Here is a 22437-nt window from a genome sequence, read left to right on the forward strand (position 1 = left end):
GCAAGCCTTAAATCCATTTTTTTATTTCTTGAAGATTTCGGCTTAATTGACGAACTTCAGCATAATAAGCTCCAACACCCATCACTTTTGTTTCACCTCTAAATGCCATGATGGTATTTCTACTTGTTTTTTTTTTTCGTTTTCAGTTTGCTCCTCCCAGGGTATTTGTGTTTCTGTGCTCTTTGCTTATGCAGAGTAGCTTATAGGCGCCTACTTATACGCCGGCAGAATTCTCTGCAATTAATTAATGACTCTTGTATCTCTCAATAAACTATTCCTATACTAACAGACTCAACATAAAAGTCGAGAGAGACGTCGATGAGCTTGCCTGAGATGACAAAAAGTTGGCCCTTTTCCAACCCACTCGTGTACTACTTATTCTCTTGCTGTAGATGTCCGCAACCCAGCAAACTTCCTGTTTGCTGGGTTAGGGAGGTCGGGTTGTCTCTTCGGGACGTTGGGTCTTCTCTTCCTTAGATGACCCAACGCCAAAATAAAATGATTTTGTTCATATTGTGATTGTTGTTGCATGGACGAATGAGTGAGGAATAAAGCACGAAGCTGTTATTATCGTAGCTGTTACTTTTTGCAACCATGAGCCGCCCTCATCGTTCAGGGTCCGAATTATGCTGCATCGTTCTTCTGGTTCAATACTGCACTTATTCACCATGTGGGGTCTCCTTTTCTGAGCAGACAAATTAAAATGCACGCTGACTGGCATGCCAAGAAACAAGCAAGTGAAGGACATGATGGAAAAGAAGAGAAAAGAAGAACCCCACAAGCCAGACGCTATCACATGTGGCGATGCTTCCGTGAAGCCTTTCTACATGCTATAGTACATAAAGTTACTCTCTAAACCACAAACGAAACTTGGTTAGAACAAACTTCAACTTTCCCCTCCCCCCCCCCGTCCTTATATATGTAGCACCGCAGAGGTCCTCGACAAAACAGGCACTGCGCTTAAGCAATAGCCCATGGAGATTCTTACTTTGAGTATTTGCTTGGAAATATCCCTCCCACATCAGACCGTAAACCCATTGGCTGAGCTAAATGTCAAAGCATAATGCCGATCCAACACAAGTCGTATCTTTTCTGAGTCAGCTAAACAAATGCCATAAAGTTAAACTTAATGTCTATTTTTGTTCGTACTGGCATTCTATACGTTTGATTTCAAGTAACGTTGGTTTATATACTAGTGTTCACAGCCTACGCTGAAATACAAACAGAATTGCATCCAAATGCGCACAGAGCGTCGTTGTCGCAGAGATGCCACGACAACTTAGGTGATTTCTGATGTCTGTCGCAGAAAGAAATGTTAAAGCGAGTGCATACACAGAGAAGTACGATGTAAGATACAATGGCATAAGGTTAATTCTTCTCAATACTGCGGCTCTTCGAACAACGACCAGTAGCTTTGTTTGAAGAGCCGTATCAAACGTTCTCTTGTTTTATAAGTCACTTTTCTTCGGTTTCAAAGCGAATGGCATTGCCTACATTGGGAGATTTTTGCTATCTCATTGGCAGAGTAAAGACGAGGAGCATGTTGAAAGTAATAGGGTGGGGGGGGAGGGGGGCGAGCCAGCGCAGTGAAAGTAGATGACCACATGAGACGGGTGGTACCAGCGTCTGAGATTGGTCCACTTCCCTTTACTTAGCTTGCGGTGCGTTGTCCAAAGTCGCGGCGGCGTGGAAAAGAAGGTTCAAAAGGCCGGTAAAACAGATCCTTAGCAAAGAATACTTGCCAGAGCGATGCCGTGTACGTGCCAAGAGGGCTCGATAACACGCCGACACATGAAAATTTTTATTATACGCAAATAAATGCATGCGCTTCGACAGCTCTGAGCAGCCACTGCAAGAGGGACCGGCGGGTAGTAATCTCTTCCTTTCGGGGCAGGGTAGTCTCCGGCCATTCAGAAAAAAAAAATTGGTTTCTTCGGCATATTCGTACATCTGTAACGCGTACACGATACATTAACGCGGCTTAGTGACTTCGCGTGACAGACCGTTCAAGTGCACGCAGCCCGAAAGCTCTTGACCAATGGCAGAGAGCAAATGGCGAAATTGTCGTCGGGAAATGATTATTTTTCTTTTGTTCAGTCTAATAGTGCATCATCATTGTGTACACTTCATATCAGGAGGGGAGTTTTAGAGGTTTTGGTCATGTGGCGTGACAGACAGCTGAAGTGGGGTTGGCCAGAAACAATTTGTACCAACCGTGGAGGGGTGATTGCTGAATTGAAATACAAACGGTTTGAAATAGCTTTACGTTAGAGCTTAATCAACGCCACATCTGTAATGTCATGTGTGCCAGATCCTCGGATCTAGGCCCTGATGCGTTGCATCAGGGCCTTGCAGATGTATAGGAACAAAATTGAAGTCCACTATCATCATTAAAAAGTTAATAGAAATGTTGTGAATAATGGTGTAACCACGTAGCAACTGATATCGATATGCGAAGAAATGTATATTGTTATAATTATGGCTCTCTTCCTTTTGATCAAAGCCAGGAACCTTTAAGCATTCCTTTGTACTAAATATATTTTAGGGTAGTTTGTCCGTTATCCTGTACAAAAATAAAAAGAACATTAACTGTTTGTTTGCGGAGTTCAGCGGAGAAGCAAAACACACTCAACGATGGGTGACACAAAGTGACGACGATCTTAACTTCAGAGAATTTATGCAGTAACATCGTGCCATTGAAACAAAAGCTGACTACGCCAGCAACAACGAAACCTTCATAGCGGTTTTGAAGCAGCGAGATAAATGTAAAGATTGACATCCCCTTAGTGCTAAAACCTTGTGTCAGTGGAACGTTTGGCGCACTATCGCACTCAATATGAGTTGCAACACAAGAGTACGTATTCTTAATTTTATTTTTTATTATTGTGTTTACGCTGCCCTGCCATTCAGTGCCCCGATGGAATCATGGCAGAGCCTCCAAAAAAAAATTGCTCCATACCGTTGCGATTACTGTTACCACCCTGTTTACAAGAGAAATGGCATTCGACATATTTTTGTTGATAGGACTGACGGGTGTATGCCGTGTTGCATCTCATATTGATCAAGATAGTATGCATAACGCAGAGAAAGACTAAGATCTTAATCTAAATATTGCCCACAGTTTAGAATGCGTGAATTCTCGTAAACCGTTACTAAATTTCGCCAGCCATCAATTTAGATGATTTAATTCACTGCGCAACATTTTCTCCATTGGCCACACGGCCGTAAAACTCGCTGCATTTAGTAACAGATCCAATGTATCAGTTAACGAAAGTGACCTTGTGCACACAGAACTGCGATTCTGCCTGTGCTCAGAGTTTCATGATAAGATTGCTAGAGGAAACTATGCCTCTCTAGACGTTCATCTGCCGTGAGGATCGTAACTACTAATTAAATATTTGTACGATGTATCATGGCTTTAATAAAGTCATTGAAGTGATATTTTAGTTCTTGCACTTCTACTCTCTTGAGCGCTGCCTCAAAACAGCTCGTTCAAATGCCAATACGAATTAAACAAACTCATTTAGTTGCACAATTTCGAGCGCGTAAATCCATCTCGAGCCTTTTGATTGTGTATCGTGATAAACGTAGCCCATATTTGGACGGCAATAGCTTTATTATCATCATCTATAACTAGATTTGAAATCTGAAGCAATGTCTCGGTATAACGTTTCTAAACATTGGTATTATAAAATTATGCAAATTCCACACATTGAGGAAATAATTACTATTCGAAACTTTTACATGTAAATAGCTATCCGCCGTCGTTTGGGGTTAGTAATGTCTTACACAAGATGTACATGTAGGGATACCAGTTGTGTGTGTGTGCGACGAGAGGAGCAAGGCGACGACGGTAGCACGACAACTTATTCATTACACTGTTTCCTTTATGACATGTGCCTATCCCTAAGGTGGTGTGATGTCCCATCTATATCCTGTCGACAGCTAAAGACCTTTGTTGAGAAGCTTACTGTTCAGGAAGAGGACGGCAGGGAGTAGGCTAGCAGCGATGGCATCAACTATATTCTGGAAAAATTGAATGAACGGAACGTACTAAAAATAGAAGAAACATTAAACAAATGTTCTGCCAAAAACTAATCGTGTAGTTAAGGGACAAAGATGAGAGAAGAAAACCACAGAATGGACAAGTGGGCGAATTCAATGCCGCACAACCTGCATCAAACAGAACTGCGAGCATTTATTTGACGCCCTTTCCTAAATTATTTTGTTCCTACGCCTAGCCGCAAGCCCATAAAAGTAATGAAAAAGCCCAATGTCATTATTCAGCATGACTCCTCTTTCAACCGATAACCTCCACCCACCCAGCCACCCACACGCCTATCCCTCCTAGCCTAAGTATGAGTTTTCTCTCTCTTCATAGCACTTCTTTAGTATACTGTACTTTAGAGTGCTGAGCAGTTGGCTTTTTTTTAATATTTAACCAAATGTACACTGTTTCCCATCGGGAAATGTACTTTGATTTACCACCAGTTAGTTCACTATCAGAGCCGTGGTGCGATAGCGCAGTTACTTTGGTTCTGCGCTGCTGTGCTGCAAGGTCGATGTTGCCGCATTTCTACGAGGGCGAAATGAGAAAACACTCGTGCACTTCGGTTTACGTGTGAGTTAAGAAACCTTATCATAGCTTAAAAATGCATGTACTAAGCTCATGTGAGCTGCCATGCGAGCTGCATTATCGCGGCGCCACAATTACCTCTAGTAATTCTAGTTGGAAACTTTATTCCTCCTTTGCGTCAAACAAGGTGCAGCGAGGGCTAGCCAAATGTTGAAACAGTACGCGCACAGAAAACTTCACTTTAGTGCACTGGTCGGCCATATAAACAAACCTCAATCACTCATTTCCTCGCGACAGGCTATATTTCATGCAGAAGCATCAAATGCCCCCAGCGAGAAAGCCGGATCCTGCAGCAGCGAAACGGCATCTAATTTCCCATTGGCTGCAACCCCATGTCAAGAGCGCGCCTTGACGAAGCAGAACGAGTCAAAGGTCTCACCTACTGCTGCATCAGCGCGCCAGGGCGTTGCGTGACGAGAGAGGGAATCGCCGTGACGCCACGTCATCCTCACTCTCGCTCTCGGAAGCCAGCGCCCGGTCCGTATCTCTGTCTCACTCGCACTGGGTGCAGGTTCTGCTCGCACCTTTCAGCCTTGCTGGCCACTGCTGCTTCCTTGGTGTCTCGTCGAGCAGGATGTCGGTGGCCTGCAACGTTGACACCACAGACTGCTGCTCTTTGCTCGAAGGACAGCTAAGAGACGTTCAATTAGACATTGCTTTCGCATTCACAACACATAAGATGTGCTTAGGTGTCCTCGGATATTTTTTTTTTTTTTTGCGTACGGCTCCCTGGCATTCAGATTCACCAAACTTCTACTCAGGCGAGCTCACTTGGATCCAAAATTTTCAGACGTTTAACTCACCAAAGCTCTATTCAGCCAAGTTGACTCGTACGCAGACGTGCAAAAATTGTACTTATCGGTCTCACTCAGGCTAACACTGGCGCGGTCAATGTGAGCATGTGACTCGACTCACGAGCTAGTTTGCCGACCTTTCCACATGAAATTATTTGGTTTCGAAATGCTGGCTTCTGTACAGAAGTAACATGCCACGACGAACATCACGATGTAACAAGGCTGCTACAATACCGAAATTGCCCTTCGGATACAGCTCCGCTAAGGAGGAACAGGCCTACCGCAGCTGCTTTGCATGTCTAAATGCAACTTACCTAAATGATTATTCATTAACTTACTTTAGACAATATGATAGTAAAATATAGTGGCAAAGTAAGCATATTATTTAACCAAGTGGCGCTGCTGCTGCGAAGTTTGCTAACAAATATGGTATTGTGAGCAGCATACCTCGAAAAGTACCACTAAGTAATCCTCAGTGAGCCATTCTGTAGCAATCGTATTAACGTGAAGGCCACAAACTTGAACAATTCATAATTTTAGCAGGCCACTCCGCTCAGATCAGATCCCGAACCACGCATCTTGTCGGATTAGGTTGTCCCTCTATCTCTCTCCACTCAGATTTCACCCATTCAGGCAATTCAAATAATCGCGTAATATAAACTTTTTTAATAAACGCGTCTTGCCAAGATGAATCAGAATTTGGCATCTTGCCAAATGAAGCAGAAGACAAGTGGACACGCATTCTGGATCCACTGAAGTGCTCTTATGCAGAATCGAAGGAAGTGCTTTTTTTTTTTATGAGCGACGTATGCAGTTGCACTTCTGTTCTTGCTAAGAGCTTCTGTGCAAACACCTAACAAAAACCTGTTTGAGCGGAGGGGACCTAAACGCTCAGCTACAGCTCTCTAATACTAATATCCCTACGCCTCTGAAATCATTTACAGAGGCTACAACAGGGGGTTATATGAAAAGGAGAAACTTTCATTGTGATGATGATGATGATGATGGTGATGATGCTGGTGATGATGATGATGACAGTTGGCTCTTGCAGCGGCCTTGACGCTGCCATTCTCTCAAGCGCTTCGGTGCAGCGGGCGAAACTTCCGCGAAAGCGTTGCCTGCGGTGGCCTAGAAAAGATGCGCAGACGCCTACATTGTCTGAATGTGCGTGGAGAATGCACGTCGACATGTGCACCAATTTTGATGCGCTGCCTTGCTCTTAACTGTACGTTGCCACAAAGCCGTGGATTTTATGTCCAGTTGCGATGCAGCGGCTAAAGTATTATTTTTCATGGTCTTATGATAAGGCTATACCTCATTCGAGGAAGAGGAGATGCCCTGGCACGACAATGACATCGTGACAACGACTCTATAACTGAAAGTATGGCATACACAGAACGTATGGATGGACGATCGCAGCAAACACAGTTTAGAACGTATATTTAAAAACAAAGTAACATGCCTATTCAAAATGCTATCATGGATACATCACGGAAGCCGGAACCTGAGAACATACCCCTTTCAGGCGCACAAGCATTTCCGAATGCACTGTTTAGAAGATCCCGAAGTGGTAAATAAGCCTCTTTTTTCTCAATGCCGAAGCCGGCCACGCCTGTGTACGGTTGTTTAAGGCGAAATGAAGAGGGGTATATGGTACGCTGAGATTTCGATGCATTGGAGGTAAATAAACACCTTCAGGATCGCTTTCGCGAAAAATCTGAGAAGCGAGATCAGAACCGGAACGTGCGTGCAGTGCTGTTATTCTCCACTCCGATGCAATCATTCGTCTTCGGATTAATTCTCTCTAGAAGCTTTGCAATGCATGCAGTTAGCCGTTTAAGAAATGCTCAAGTTTTTCACAATAAACGCGGAGTGTCGGCCTTCACGGAGGCGGCTCTTGCAAATGGGGAATTTTACTTTCACGTCCTTGGCAACTGCTTCAAGCTGCTCATCCCAGCTTGAAAGAAAAGTGTCGCAGAAGTGAATGCATCGTGTCCGATTATTCTGGGCCATCCAGTCGAAGCGGCGAGAAATAGGGCACGGGTCTTAACATCGGACGTTTCTTTGTATACTTTCGCCATCTTAATCACCTACTCGTAGTCGTAGTCGTTGATGTCGTGATCTGGCTTTATTTCTACTTTGAGTTGATGCTGGGACCAGTCCAGCCTTCTCAATGAGTTTACGAAAAGACCGCTAAACCTTTTAAACGCTATCCGCCGGCTGCACCAGCTCGCGCCCATTCTGTCAAAGTGCGACTCTGATTCTGTTATTAGGTGTGAACTTTAGTATATTACTCAATACGAGTTAGAGCTCTGACAAAGGTATCTAATTTTGCAAAGTTTCATAGCGTTACATTTACCCGTCTCAGTAAAATCGTTTCAAATCGCCCACCCACACACAAGACGAGACGAACGGGAAAGATATAGCAGGCGTGTGAAGGGGCTGAGATCTGCCACTGCGGCGAAACACCGCGAAGCCGGAGGAAGGAAGAGGCAAATCGCGTGAAAAAATACCGCACAGCGTACGCCGCAAAACAAATTCTGGTTATCAAGCAACATCCCCTAAGAACAAGCGCCAAATCAACCGCAGTCCCAAAAGCATGCGTCTGGTTTAGGTATATGCACACAAATTCCCGGCGACAGTTGAGGGCGACACGAAGATCACGGTGAGATACCGGGTCGACGTCGGCTCTGCCGACTGACCGCAGGCCCGCTACACGATGAGGCGATATCGCCTCAGCACGAAGCCCAAGGCAACTACACAGGCTGCTTTGCGTGAGACGAGATGAAGCAAGCAGTACGTACAGATTCTGCACGACCTTCATCAAAGCAACTTTGTGGTTTCCTTTTTACGCTTTCTTTTTAGCTACTGGCCAGGCTTGCTATTAACAAAGCAATGTACAACTATAAGGTATTTCACGTTATGCTTAGTACATGTCTCCGGGAAATTGAATGCATGCGGCTGTCGCAACAAAAAGCCCGCTCCACGCCTTCCACTCTCCGTCACCACTGCTGTTGCCAGCTGCTGCTAGAAGGAAGACAAAAACAGCGTTCGCATAGCCTTCAGAGCCTCGTGCCGCATGTGGGCACTAGTAACACTGAAATGTTCGATAATTTGCATAAATGATGCCCAATACTTTCCTGTGGGTTTCTTGAAGAAAACATCAAACACACGTGACTAGTAATGCAAGGGTCAGCGCGTATAAAAGGACCTACGGTCTTCCTAACGAGACACAACTTCTTCAAACACCGAGCTGCTGCGAGATTTCAAATCAACCATGATCACTGTGAGTAACCATGAATCAGTTTCCCGCATGATATTGTAACTTCACCTTGTTTCCATGTGACTCATTATCCTGGTACTTTCAACATTCCCAAACCTGTCGCTTTACTTTTAGCCAAGTAACTCTTCTAGCAACGTTTAATGGAGCTATCGTTCTTACGATATTTTGTCTTCGTCAAATCAGCATTACCCCCATTGTCATAGTAAGGGTGTGCGGAAAGGCATGTGGCTTTACCACAGTCGACAATAATGGCGTTCCTTTCTTAAATGAGGAAGAAACATACGAACCTGTACTAAGGCACAGATGTTCCGGGCCAGCAATGGCTCTGGCAGCAAAACAACATATCTCGACCTAGGTAGCCACACCTGTGGTGGCCTACACCTTTTCAACATACGCGATAGGTTTTAGCAAAGGACGTTTTTTACGGCGCAGACCTTTACATGCTTCAAGGGCCGAGTACACTAAGCATATGATTCATGATTGCTCTCAGTCATTGGCCAACTGCCTTCCTTTATAATGTGCCTGACATACCTATCAGCTGCTATGTGCCTTTAAGAACGGTTCTAGCGTAAGACTTCTTTTTCTTTAGTGGCCAAGATCTGAAAAGTCTTCTAGCAGGCTTGTTATTCCAGAGTATTCAGTAGAGTATTCCACCTTTTCTTTAACGTGAACTTGGGCACTTCCTCCGGTGCACCCTTTAGACACCCAGTTTGTTCAATTAAATACTAAAATGAAACTGCGTCAAACTAAACTGTTCGTAACTGACAGGCTCCCATGCCACCTACTATACAGGTCCTGTGCCTCTTCGCCACTCTGCTGAGCAACGCCCTCGCGGTGTACGTCCCCACGTACGGCTTACCCTTGGCCGGCTACCCTGCCGCTGTGCCAGCTGTGACGACGGTGCACGCAGCCCCAATAACAGCAGTGCAAACTGTCCACCATGCTGTACCCATCACTCCGACGGTCCACAACGTGGCTACCCCGTACGGCTACCGCACCACCGGAGTCAGCTACAGCCACAGGGTCGACGCCCACCCGGTTCGTGTCCGTTACCTGCAGGGGCTTGCTCCTTACGGCCTCAACTACGGCTATGGGCTGGGCGCTCTCGGATACACCACTCTTCTGAAGAAATAAATCGTGAGTAGCCAGAGAGGACTGCGGCTCTACTGTACATCACCTACGTTGAATACATGTAGGGCCAGCGCCTTTACTACGTTATCAACAACGGCACGATTCATCGCGACGGATATGGACGAAACAACTTCAACTTCTTAAACTAAATGTTTATTTTTTCACTGCCCTAATTTAGTAGTGACCAGGCGAATGTACGGCACATGTTTGTCGCCATACACAAAAGCGCGACTGAAATATATATATAAAAAACAAAAGCAGCAACACCAATAAATTGGCAGTTGAAACGCAGCACCTCTTTTTTCTGTCAGTATCCATTTCCCTCCCTGTTTATTGCGTCGCGGTGAATAATACACCATTACCAATTCACGTAGTTTCTTTTTCACCTATAGAAAGCTGCATCCACATTTCTCAAGCCAAGGTCATTTGAACACTTGAGAAGGCTAGCGCCGCTTCAAGGGCTCAAGGGTTGAGGAGGCGCTAGAAGGCATAAATATAGTGCTTATAATAAACAGCTGCTTCCTCATTAGGGATATCTGGATTACTTCTCTCGTCCTGATACCGGAGGCTGTTTTTATTATCAGTAAAGTCTTTCGGTGCTTATATGTTGACCAACTTTTTATAAATTCATTCACCTAGGTCTGCTTAGGTCGTAGAGTGCGACGCCCAGATCTGATCGCTGGATGCATGACAACAGATGCCACAAACGACTACTTGAATTCATGCACACCACAGGCTTAACAGCCCACATATAATACACACCCAACGTGATGTCTTAATACAAGTCTTTACTGTCGTGTAATATAACTGGACTGTGCTTTTCTCTGACTGGGTCATGTGCTCACGGAAGTTATAATCATGCAAAAAGAGCGAGTGGATATAATGGCGTTGCTTTATTTTGTAATGAAGGTTTTGAAGATTCAAGTGCACTGAGCCTTGTTTACCTGATGGACTGACTTGTTTGGTCCTCACAAGTGTCATAATAGCGTGGAGCCAGAATATTCTTTCGCATGTTTCGCTTTACACTTGTGAGAGTATCTCTTCACAGTCCCACTCTCTGGAGCACCAGGCACAAGGATACAATCCATTTATGTCGTCACCGTTCCAGGATACCAAGACCAAGCAACGAAGCAGTGACAAGGCTGTCTTTGAGAATGACCGACAGGACACAACGCTAGTTCAACACACCGCTGCCCATGGGTGCGGCTTTTGTCATCGGATTATGAGCCTGAGAAGTGAAAATAAGAAAGTATGATAAATGTCTGCTAAGTTTTTGAATTATTTGACCTAATAAAAACTCGTGAACCCCTTACAGGGTAGTGCATGTTTTTTTTTATTTATTTCATATCATTTTAGGGGAGCGCTAACTATCTTGTGACAAAAGTCAGTAGCGCGCAATAATTATCTAACACCTCAAACAGTCTTTTCTCGTATACTTTTAGGCCGAACCAAATGTCAGCGCGCCGCAAAAGCCCTCTGTAACAAACTCAGATATACAGAATTAAGCCTTGTAATTAACTAACAGATCATTGCTAATATTATCACTCGGTATTATAGTCCTTCTATTGAATTCGACTTGAATGCGAAGTTTACTTTATTCCCAACAATCGACGTACCTCTCAGAAATTACAGCAACCCTCAACACAATCAAGCTTGCCTTGATGCCACCAATGTTGTATGAGGTGTCTGACAACTTAAGCGATGTAGACAAGTCTCCAGCAACAGCGTGTCTAGATTCGTCTGCCATCGAAGCGAAATTCACGTAAAATCGCACGGTTGGAGCGACGATTCCACTTACCAGCACCGATAGTGCGACCATAGGTAGGCGCCATATGCTTATACTAACCCATTCACCGATAATTTTGCAGTCAATGTACTCACTCACACTCACGTGCACGAACACTCGTCGGTACTCGCTAAAAGTCGTACGCTCACCCATTCATGTAGTTACCAGCACTCACCTGCGTTAACAGTCGCTTCTTTTCACACTTGCCGACCCGCACTCACCCCCACACTCTCGTCAACTCAAGCCCGCCGGCACTCACTGCCATATGTGCTCATGTGGACTATAAAACCCTTACTCTTAAGTGGCACTTACCCTTCTATAAACTCGAGCACGCAAACTCCTTCCCGCTCTCAGGCCCGTAAAATGAGCGAGCAGCGGGTACGGGTCACTTTACTCGTTAGTTACAATGTGGACCTATACGTGAAAGGCAGCTTCGGCATCTGGCACGCTAAGTTAGCCCAGTGCAATAACGCAAATATGAAGCGTACTACAGGGCACGAAGTTAACCCTTCGCCTCAACGCCGACTTCCCCTCGAAGTGTTCGCCTTGCGCCATAAAACCCTACGTAAAAAAACTGGCTTCTCTCCTGTGTCGATGGTAGTTTGAAGCTGCCTTCAGGAAATTTAACACAAAGCTAATTCGAACGATTGGCACTGCTGCATGCGTCGTTTGCGTCTGCGAAGTAAACACTTTCCTCAATTTAATTAGCAAGGAAGATCAACGCACCATGCATTGGGGAGACTAGATGATCGTCTGATGTTAGTGCAGATGCTGTATTGAAGCCCGACCCGCTAATTATTCAGCCAGAAAGAAGTGACGGCACATTCGTCCTTTTCGTGAATCAATTACTTGTGCGTGCCCATTTCACTGTGTGTTTCTGTCAGCCAGCGGGAAAGAATTCACCACATCTTTACTTCTTCATTTTTTTCTGTGATCTTTCTCTTTCACTTGCATCAGCCTAATGTAAGGAACCAGACGTATTTCAGGGTAAAATTCCTGCTCTCACTCTTTTTATTGTGCTATCCAATTATTTCATGTTGTTCAGCAGAAGCAGTGTTTTGAAAGACATTTATGATCAGTTTTTTTACCTGAGGGAATTCGCTGAACACCTTTTCCAAATTTGTTTTCATACTCATTTTCATTTATATATGATAAAGCGCACTCACATCAATTTTTTTTACTTAAAAAGTCAGCCTCACGTGGGAAACAAGAAAAGCGTTTCATATCAAGAAACGCGCTGAGTACTACCTTAGGCACCCATCACTGGTGCTCTTTGACCAAGTATCTAATTTTTCGGACACTTTAGTTGCTTTTCCTTGAAAAATATTACCTATAAGACAGCGCTTGTATCGTGCTTCTTTTTTGTGCTCCTATTTGTTGTGAATGCTGAAATCACCAAGAAAATGAATATATACCAGGTTGACCAAATTTCGTTTAGTTATTGTATTTTTTCAGTGAATCAATATTTATTTTTGACGAAATCAAATACAAGATAGGTATAAGTACACATTCGGAGGTCCCGAAATAACAACTGTCGGGGGGACCTGCTAACAAGACATGAAAAGGGGATAGTAGGATCGTGGCAAACAGTGAGTCATGTCATATATTATACAATTTCTACATCATCATCGGAAATAAATGGTAAGAGAGAAAAAAAATATGTTAAAAATATCAGAAGTATATTCACACAGTTAAATTAAAAAGAATAAAAATAATTGAAGAAATCTTAAAAATAACATGCAATAGTTCAAACGAGGATAAATGGCACGTAAAGCTAACGACGAGGAGAAGTACCAATTATAGGCAAAATTCAGTAACTCGATAATTGAACAGTACATTGCGTAATGGTAAAGCGAACAAAATCTAATTAATTCTAGGTTCGTTAAATTATACTACGCGTCAGATAAAGTGCTCATGAAATGCTCCTTCGTTCTACGCTTGACTGATAGCAATGTAGATGTATTCATATCAGATGGTATTGAATTCCAAACAGAAATGCCTCTAAACGCGACGGTAAATTTCCCATAATTAGTTCTTGCTTTTGGAAGGAGAAGATAGAGTTGTGCTGAAAATCTTGTGTTGTTATGATTGATGAGGCTAGAGCGAGTAAAACCTGGAATATTAAACTCGGTATATATAAGACGAAACATAAGTAGTGACAGCTTATGATTGAATAACATGTGTAAAGGTAAAACATTTAGGGAACTGAATCTATGCCGTGGACATGTATGCGATTTGAATGCAATTAATTGTAATGCCTGCTTTTGCAATACTTCTAGCTGATGAAGATGTCTGGCATATGTATTACCCCAAATTCACACATTCATAATTCGTGACATCGCCTACACCTACCACTTTTGAAAAGGATTACTTTTGAAAAAAGGTTTACGCCAATATACCAAGATGGGAGACAAATTGCGAGATAATAATTCGCAAACTTTGCTAAGAAATACATTGGCAGTCTAGTTAACTTTGTACTTCAGTATATAAAACAGCGTTTTTTTTTACACACAGCAAATGGAACGACACGGTGTTTTCACTCGCAACTTTCATGGCCCAGGCATATCTCCAAAATGGTGTCATCGACAGAATTCTTTTCAAGTGGATATGTCTTTATGAAGATATCTACAGAGGTTCCACAGCTACCTTCATTCTACACAAGGAAAGCAGGAAGATACCTGTAAAGAAAGGGGTCAGACAGGGAGACACAATCTCTCCTATGCTATTCACTCGGTGTTTGGAAGAAGTATTCAAACTATTAAACTGGGAAGGCTTACGAGTAAGGAACGATGGTGTATATCTCAGCAACCTTCGGTTTGCCGATGACATTGTTTATTCAGCAGCAATGCAGGCGAGTTACAACATATGACTGAGGACCTTAACAGAGAGAGTGTAAGAGTGAAGTTAAAGATTAATATGCGGAAGACTAAGATAATTATGAATAGCCGGGCAAGGGAACAAGACTTCAAAATCGCCGGTCAGTCTCTAGAGTCTATAAAGGAGAAGGTTCACCTAGGTCAACTAATCACCGGGAACCCTGATCAGCAAAAGGAAATTCATGGAAAAATAAAAATGGGCTGGATCGCATACGGCAGACATTGTCAGCTCCTGACTGGAAGCTTACCATTATCATTGGAAAGAAAGGTGTACAATTAGTGCATTTTACCAGTGCTGACATATGGGGCAGAAACTTGAAGACTTACAGAGAAGCTTGAGAACAAGTAAAGGACCACGCAAAGAGCGGTGGAACGAAGATTGCTAGGCATAGCGTTAAGAGACAGAAAGGGGGTGGTTTGGATCAGGTACAAACGGGTATAGCCGATATTCTAATTGACATTAAGAGAAAAAAATGGAACTGGTAAGGTCATGCAATGCGCCGGTTAGATAACCGTTGGACCATTATGGTTACAGAATGGGTACCAAGAGAAGGGAAACACAATCGAGGATGGCAGAAGACTAGGTGGAGCGATGAATTTAGGAAATTTGCGGGCGATACTTGGAATCTGTTCCCTCAGGACAGGGGTAATTGGGGATCGCAGGGACAGGCCTTCGTCCTGCAGTGGACATAAAACAGGCTGATGATGATGATGTCTTTATATGTTTTACCGACTACAATTTGTGAGTTGCAATATGAGCCATATGCTAATTACTTTAAAGTGACATTAATGAACTTCGTTAATTAGTCAATCATGCATTTCGAATTCGCGCGCATATAATGTCTGCCTCCTCGCGAAAACCAGCTTGTGCTGGCTCCAACCAATTGTGCTGTCTCCAACAGACGATTTGTGAAAATTGCCCTAAGTTTTCACGTAAACACCTGGTATATCTCGGCGTAAACCCGCAAGAACAAAATTTAACTTTGTACGTTACTCAGTAGTGCTGATGTACATATGGTACCTGGGCGCTATAACGTAAAGCTATTCCAAACTTTTATATTCTAATTCTGCAATCAGCCCTCCGCGATTGGTCAAAACTTTTTTGGACCAACCCCACTTCACCTGTTTGCCACGCGACGTCACGAAAACCGCTATAGCTCCCCATCTGATATGACGTGCTCACACTGATTATGCATGATTTGACCGAACAAAAGAAAAATAGGTATTTCTGATGCGACACCATTTTTGCCATTTGCCCTCGTCTATTGGTATTAGAGTCCCTCAATTTTTCATCGTCTGAGACAGTCAGCGCAGGAACACGTACATAATTTACAAACGCTTTCCGTAGAGTGAAATCAACTTTTCACGTTGAGAATATACGCAAACCAGGCTTGTAGTAAAACAAGTCGCACGCGCAAGATATGACCTATTCCCGTAGACACTGTGCTCCCTTAACGAAAAGAGCTCTAAAAGGCTGAGAGCATGCGTCCCACTCCAGAGCTTGCCAAAGCTGCGGATGGGGCCCACTACGCAATGTGAAGTGAGCTATTGCTTCAAATCCAATGCTTTTTTATCCTCTCCTTTATTTTCTTTTTTTTTTTTTTTTTTTGCTGAGGCTGCCTAAGTCATTTGCCACCAGGAGGATAGCCCTATCATGACCACATGAATTAACGGAGATTCATAAAGCGAAAAATTAACCCCTTCCTCGTTCTTCAATAGTGCATTAAATAAAGGGTGCAGCTGCTGGTTGCCGAATAGCGCGCATAATTTCTGACCGTAAATTGATGCGAAGCAAGATGCCCTTCATAGGCAGCACAAGGGGTTTGCCCTTAAAGAATGGATATCTAGCCGTACAACAATGTTCTTTCACTGGTGAACCGCTATTACTAAAAGCACGCAAGTATTAACAAAAAGGTCTTAGTCTTATTCAACATTATTATTACCGGTGCTTGTATTTATGGCCACCCACCAACTACGCTTTTACTTTGTGCAGCCCCTGCTTGCTTCAACATACTCGTTAACATTCGCGCATGCACCAATTCTGTTAAAAGTAAGATCCTTATAATATTTTCTAGTAAAATGCACAAATCTAAAACCTGCCTCATGGGTCCGTTTTTCGGTACACGGAGCTGTGTTGCCCATTTAGCCGTTGTTTAAATAAAAAAATTTACTCCGTTCCTAATGTATAGTTCACGGCAAGTGTACTCCACCTGTACGCGACCACGCTTTGTAATAAAGCCAAAGCACTTTCTGTTGGGAATGCCCAGGATTGAACATATCATGCAGATTCAACAAATGTATGTCCAGTCACTATTAGTACCCGCCCGGAATTTTTGTGGTAGTTTTCTTACGTAAATATCAACGGCATTTTCCTAAAATATCCAATGGCTTAAAGCTCTGCCATGTTTTTTTTTTTTTTTTAGGGGTGGGTGGGGGTGGGGGAGGGGACGAGAGGATTGCTCTCCTTTGTTACCTTATTAGACAATGTCTTTCTTTATTTTACAGAATAAGGCACCTGTCAACGATGAGCGAAGCCGAAGGACGAGTCGTCAAAACGACCACTACCAAAGGAGGAGGAAACACTGGAGTCTGTATTTTGCTTTCTTCTACGGCGACTTTTTCACAAAATAAAGCAATCAGCAACGTCAACAGTTAGTAACACATCGCAGTTGACTCCGTTCTTTACGGTGTTTTTTTTTTTTTTTTTTGTCAACAAATTTGGAATTACAGCAGGTCTTGTTTCTTTGTTATATGCTGAATATTAAAGGCACTATAGCATTGCTGCCCAGGCCTTAATCAATATTTACTATCGGCTCGAGGCAGCAAGTCATACACAGGTGTCACATGCAAACCATACGGTAATAAACACACTTCTACATTAGAAATATAGGAAATACCCCAGACGGGTAGAAAAGTGACGAGTATTTGTACGCGATGAATGTGGCGAAACAATACCAAACGCCCACCACCCTGTGAAATTGTTGCAGCACGCACAGGGTGGCTTTTGCTAAGGGAATAAAGAGGCGATGCCTAAACGTTCCGAAACGTGCGTTGAAATATTAACAGCAGTCGCAGCACCACAAGCACCCAAAGTAAACAGCGTAGCTTAGCCGAGGAGTAGACATGGAAAACTCAAGGTAACCTTGGCAGAGCGCGGAGTTGGTATTCCTTTTATTTATTGCTGTGCATTACATGGAGCCTCCCACAAGAAATTACTGCAGTGAACTGACGCTAGTGCATGCGAAAGCTGGAACTATGGCGGTTGAGCCTGCACGTGAGTGATGGGCATTATTGGATTGGATTGGATTTCCTACTTTGATGGCGCGTACCCACTGCGGGGAATTGGCCAAGAGTGATGGGCGGTGCGTGCATTTGCTTCTTCTTCGTCCTTGTGACTTCTAAGTTCTTGGTGACTTTGCAAATGCACCAATTTCAACAATATTTTGCGTTATAAATGCATAATTTGCCATGAATATTCACGTGCGCAGATACTAAGTGTCTTGCTGTGTTTCGGAAGCTATTATTGCTTGGAAATTAAGAAAATAAAGCGTAATAAGTAATGTCACAAGAATGTCTGAAGCCACAAGCATGAAGATAGACAAATTCATGTACTAAGCATCATTCCCGTAATACCTGAACAATCGCAGCGCCGAAGTTCTCTGTGGCGACATTTGTAAATAAAGAAAGGCTATTGAGAATTGAATTTAATGAAAAAACTTTTAATAAGAACACTTTCTGGAGGGTACAGTGTTTCCTTCCGCATAGTTTACTGCTGGGTATTTATGAGAAATGCTGTATTTGGTGTGAAAGTGTCATTCCGTGCTTTGTTGATAGTAAACCTAGCTGGCCGCACCAACAATGTAGTCTCAGAAGTCAATCTTCGCAATGAATTCAGGTGCTTACCATTCTAATTTGGTAACGACGTAACTATACTAGTTTATCGGCCTTATAAGCTGGGAAACATTCGCTTACTAAATGAATTAACAGGCGCGGGGTAAACGCGCTCAAGTAAACGTGAACACATCACACTCGATGGGCGCGGACACTCGCTGCCAAAACGCTGTAGCGAGCGGCAAAAAAGCTGCAAGCCAAGTGACCTCCGTGCGGTCTATCGCTTCAACGCAAGAGCGGCGAGAACACAGCGCGCACAAAGGTATGAGCTGTCTGCAGATCCATTTCAAGATACGGCGGGCGCGAATTCACGCGGCCGTGCAAAGTATGCACTCGTTGACAGAGTCGAAGCCACCCCCTCTCCCTTCCGCGCTGCTTCCCCGCTTTCCTCCATGTATGGCGCAGGATGATTGAGCTGCGATCGTCAGTATCCCTTGCGCCGGATCGCGAAATACGCAACTGCTTCCGGAGGACAACGCAGCCCCCCCCCCCCCTCCCTGTCATCCCTGCCATCTCCCCGCGGCCTTTCGCTCGACGGCACGGAAGACTCTCCGCTTTCTTCGCGCGCGCCAGCTTGAGCCGCGATCGTCGCCTTCTCTCGGATGCTTTAACTCGCACATGCAGCAAATGACGCGCGGCAAGGGTGCTATCGCCCTTAGGCTTTATACGGAACATCACGGCGATGGTAACGGCAAGAAATGCGCCCGAAATGTCCATAAGTTGCTATCGCAATAAAAGAGCACACTAGCCATTAGGCCGCATTCACACTAGCGGAAAAACGCGCGCCGCGGAATCTGCCTCGCGGTAGCTTTTGCGTGCCGCGGGAGGTAACCGTCCTGCGACGATTTTTGGTGGCTTTCCGCCGCGTCAAGGGAGCCGCGAACGCGGGAGACCAATGAGAACGAACCCTTCAGTGATGCGCGCGCGGGATCATGCAGACCCGCCCGAAGGCACGTATCGTATGTATCGTACTCGTATCTGGTATCAGCCGTATCGCTCGTTTCGTGCTATCCTCTGCCCCTTCAGCTCTCGCTCGCGCTTGTTGTGGTTTACTTGGTTGGTCTCGTTCGCGCTGGTTTTGATTGTCATGGTTTGCGATTGTTCTTTACAATGATGAGTCCATGCCGAGACGTCACGATGGAATGGTTTTTGGAGAGAATGCGCCCTATTCGTTTCTGTAAGACCCCCCAAGGATGCGGAGGCGACACCCATTACCTCAGTTTCCTTGTCAGAGCACCCCATCATAATTATGATCAGTGGCAACGACGGCGCCATCTTCGTGGGACATAGCTCGCGTCGGGAATGAAGTACGAAGAACGTAAACCCAGCCCCGATCTGTGAACAAACGAAGGAAAAAGCACACGACATCTCGCACCTACACGCAGATTAATAGAAGGGATGCAAAGTTTCCATGTTGTCACGTGGCTGTCGCAGCGGCTCGCCGCCAGTTGGTGCGACCACTCTGCCGCAGCTGCGTCTTAACGCTGGTGGCGCGGCGGGCGCGTTCGCCCACTAGTGGGGATGGGTGTTCACACGTGACTGAATATATTTCCTTTATTTTTTATTTCATAAAAATAAAGGCATTCCTTGCGGTGCATAGATCATCGGTGACGTTCGGCCACTGAACGTTGCAAGAATATCCCATTGTACACAGGAAGCTTCTGTGGCGGCCAGAATGACCGGTTTTCCTCTCCGTAATTCTTTTATCTTTACATAGACCGAACGCGCCAGTTTTACTCCCAGCGCTTATTTTGTATGCAAAATGAGGCTCTTTACGACACACATTTCTTACTATAGCGCCACTTCATTTGGTTACGACGCTGAAGGTCGCCGATTTTACGATAACCCGTACCCCGCAAGTATCTGGCGGTTCAGCTAAACAGCGAAAATGAAACTGGTATAGCTTTCATCCCATCGAGCCAATGTGACTTCTTGCACTGTTCCATTCCGCGGTTGTATCAGCACTGGTGAAAGCCATTCACGAGCAAATACAGACACAGTACTTAAGAACACGTAAACACCTGATAAATGTAATAAAACGACCACGGATCAGCAGACTTGGGGCAAAAAAATAAAGAGAGGCCGATGTTTCTGCGCAGTTTCTGCGCCGGAAATCTCTGCTCCGCCATCTGTGTGTGGCTGTAGCGTTTAGTTTAGAAATACTACAAGACTGCGAGTGAACGCGTGTGTGCCTGCAACATACAAAACGCATTCTGAAAAAAAATTTTCCTACATCGTCGTTCGAGCCAGACATGGGACGGCCAGCACTTAAGCCCGAGACAGATGGATTGATCACGTGGTATCGCTACCACAGCATCATTCTACGCCGCCCTCCTACGTGACGGGGGCGTTGCACCACAAGCGGCGCTTCACAGTGCCACTTGCGCAATGAGAGGAACTTAACGAACAATTAGACTCGGTTCCCACGATTTACGTAGCGATTTTGAGATATACGAACACAGAATTAGACTTTTATGACGATGCCCTTCAATTTTTCTATTCAGCTTGTGCTGTGTAGTTGGTGCTTATGTATAGTTATTTGATTTAATTACTTTATTGTTGGATCAATTGATTTGATCTTTTAAGTAATATTTACATAAAATGGTAGTGATGTGGGCTATGGCAACTGGGTTTCGTTAAATAGATTATGCAACAAAGCATAACAGCTACACTGGTGCTTCAAGAAAGCCCTTGAATGCAAGGACTGATAATTGCGTGCCGAAAATTGCCGGGCCAAATTATTTTCAGTGTGTGAAAAACTGCAAGAGTTTTTTCAGGTTAAAAGGCGGTTCAATGCTAAGAAAAAATTCCGGGGGAATAGGTATATTTTCATGATATGCAGAAGGGGAATACCTTTTTTTTCTTTCTGCTTCTATTGCAGGGCATTGAATACGAACATGGAGGTCTGTGAGATTATTGCTGCACTTACTACAAATCAGAGCATCCCCCAACCCCCAATACAAAGGTAAGAGTGAGTACCGTAAGTGTGTCCTATTCTTAATGGGCAAACAAGTACATCTTTGTACCGTGCTGTTTTCTCACTTATCCAGCTCCTCAGTTTTGGTTTTATCATGTGTAGCTTATTCAATGCTTAGGCATCCCACTCTCCTTGTCAATTATTCCACAGTTTACGGCGTAGAAAATACTTTAGGTCTGTGACACGGACGAGACTTCTCAAGGGACCAAACCCTTGAGGCCACCAACCCGGAGGTCGATGGCCCCTTGTTCTGGGACGGCAGAGCAGCGCTAACCGCAGCCGCCGATGGGGCAGATGGCGCCACTGCCGGCTCCGTCTAAGTGGGCCGGATATCCGTTGTGGCGCTACCTCCTGACGCGCCATATCGGCAAAGCTGTCCTGTGGCAGGTACAATACTCGCCTGCGTGCTTCTCTGAATGAAATGCTTTCCTTCACTTTGATTGTCACAATTTATTTTTATTTTTTCCATGAAGGGCAGGCCTGCGAGTATGCGGCATGCGCCCCATCACGATTCGCACAGCGGAGAGAGCTTTCGCAGATTTCAGACGAGTGTTCGTGAGCACAGCATTTTGCACACGTTTGGCGGCCTAGGCAATTTCGTGAACTGTGACCGAATCGCTGGCATTTAAAGCACCTTAGAGGGTTCTGGACGTGTGGTAAAACCAGGACCTTTGCATAGCCTGCCTCGATTGTCTCGGGCAGCACACTTGAACCGAAGGTGATAATATGGTGCTGTGTCTGTATTTCTTTCCCGTCGCACTTCATATTAATTCGTTTCACATTGATCCCATCTTGCTCTTTCCAGCCTTCGAAATGCTCGGCCTCTGTCAGCTCCATCAGGTCATCAACAGAAATAACGGCGCGGATGGTGTTCATAGTTCGATGTGGTGTCACGGCAACTGGAATGTCGCCAAAAGAGACAAGGTTCTGTAGCTTTTCATAGTGTTTTTTATTGTGCAGTTCCAAAAGAAGGTCACCACTAGCTAGCTTCGTAGCTTTGTAACCTGGGCTTGTGGCGTCACCTTGACATCACTGTGGCATTTCGCAGGAAGGAAAAGTTACA

The sequence above is a fragment of the Dermacentor andersoni genome, chromosome 3, assembly GCF_023375885.2.
Source record: "Dermacentor andersoni chromosome 3, qqDerAnde1_hic_scaffold, whole genome shotgun sequence".
Classification (NCBI taxonomy): Eukaryota; Metazoa; Arthropoda; class Arachnida; order Ixodida; family Ixodidae; genus Dermacentor; species Dermacentor andersoni.